Genomic DNA, 967 nt, shown 5'->3' on the forward strand with positions numbered 1-967 from the left:
CACTTTTGGACCTAGCTATAAATGCTTCAAAGTATGATCAAATCTAAAATGAAAAAGACTTAAAATAGTCAGTGACAAAAAAAATTGCAAATGTGAGCAATAGACGAAACAATATAATTTTTCCACTATATACACAATTTTAGGAAAAAACGATCAATAGTATTGTTAGGAACAATAAGGTTTCCTTGTTACAAATAGGCACGCAAAGATATAAGCCTATATGAAGATTGCATCATTAACTACTTAAATTTAGAGGATACTACATGCTTCAGCAGCACGTCTATACAAATTAAAACAATACAGAGATTAACATGGCATTTGCACAAGGATGAAATGAAAATTTGTATAGTATTCCATATTTTTCATTCTTCAGATGCAAGAAATGAAAAGCAGTTGTTAAAAAGTTGATTACATAATTACAAGAGTAACAATACATGTAAGTCCTAGAATTAAAGGTTAGTTTCATATCAGTGTATTAAATCTTCACATCAGAAATGCCTTTACATAGCATAACCTTTACAAAATTTTTGAAATTAGTTAAATTCTCATTTTATCCCAAAGAAATATACTAGTATAAGGACCTAGAAAAAAAAAGGAATCTTTAACTTTATATATGGAATGCAATCTTACAGGACACATTTATTAATGAACCTATGTATTACAAAACAATGTAGAATTCAAATTATATCTAGGAGAGAATGAAATAGATTATGGATATTATGCAAACACAGAATATAGAATATTTAAAAATATCCTTTTTTTCAGACAAGCACAAGAAATATCTTTAGTTTTTGTACTACTCATTTCAACAGATAAATTCAAATTATTTCTGATTTTAAAAAATCACAAACTCTGCAGAAATCATTATACATGTATACAAAAACAAACTCTTGAATATACTTTAACATCAAAATCAGACAATTCACTTGGAAGAATTCCCCAGAATTTTTACAGGAAGATATTGCTG

At 27.3% G+C, this 967-nt stretch overlaps 1 pseudogene; it reads left to right on the top strand.

Annotated features, from left to right (window-relative positions):
* Positions 1-263: 263 nt before the first annotated feature.
* Positions 264-363, top strand: LOC122107180 (annotated as a pseudogene).
* Positions 364-967: the final 604 nt, after the last annotated feature.

Source organism: Dipodomys spectabilis, unplaced genomic scaffold (genome assembly GCF_019054845.1).
Source record: "Dipodomys spectabilis isolate Male_0828 unplaced genomic scaffold, ASM1905484v1 ptg000047l, whole genome shotgun sequence".
In the NCBI taxonomy this organism is placed as follows: domain Eukaryota; kingdom Metazoa; phylum Chordata; class Mammalia; order Rodentia; family Heteromyidae; genus Dipodomys; species Dipodomys spectabilis.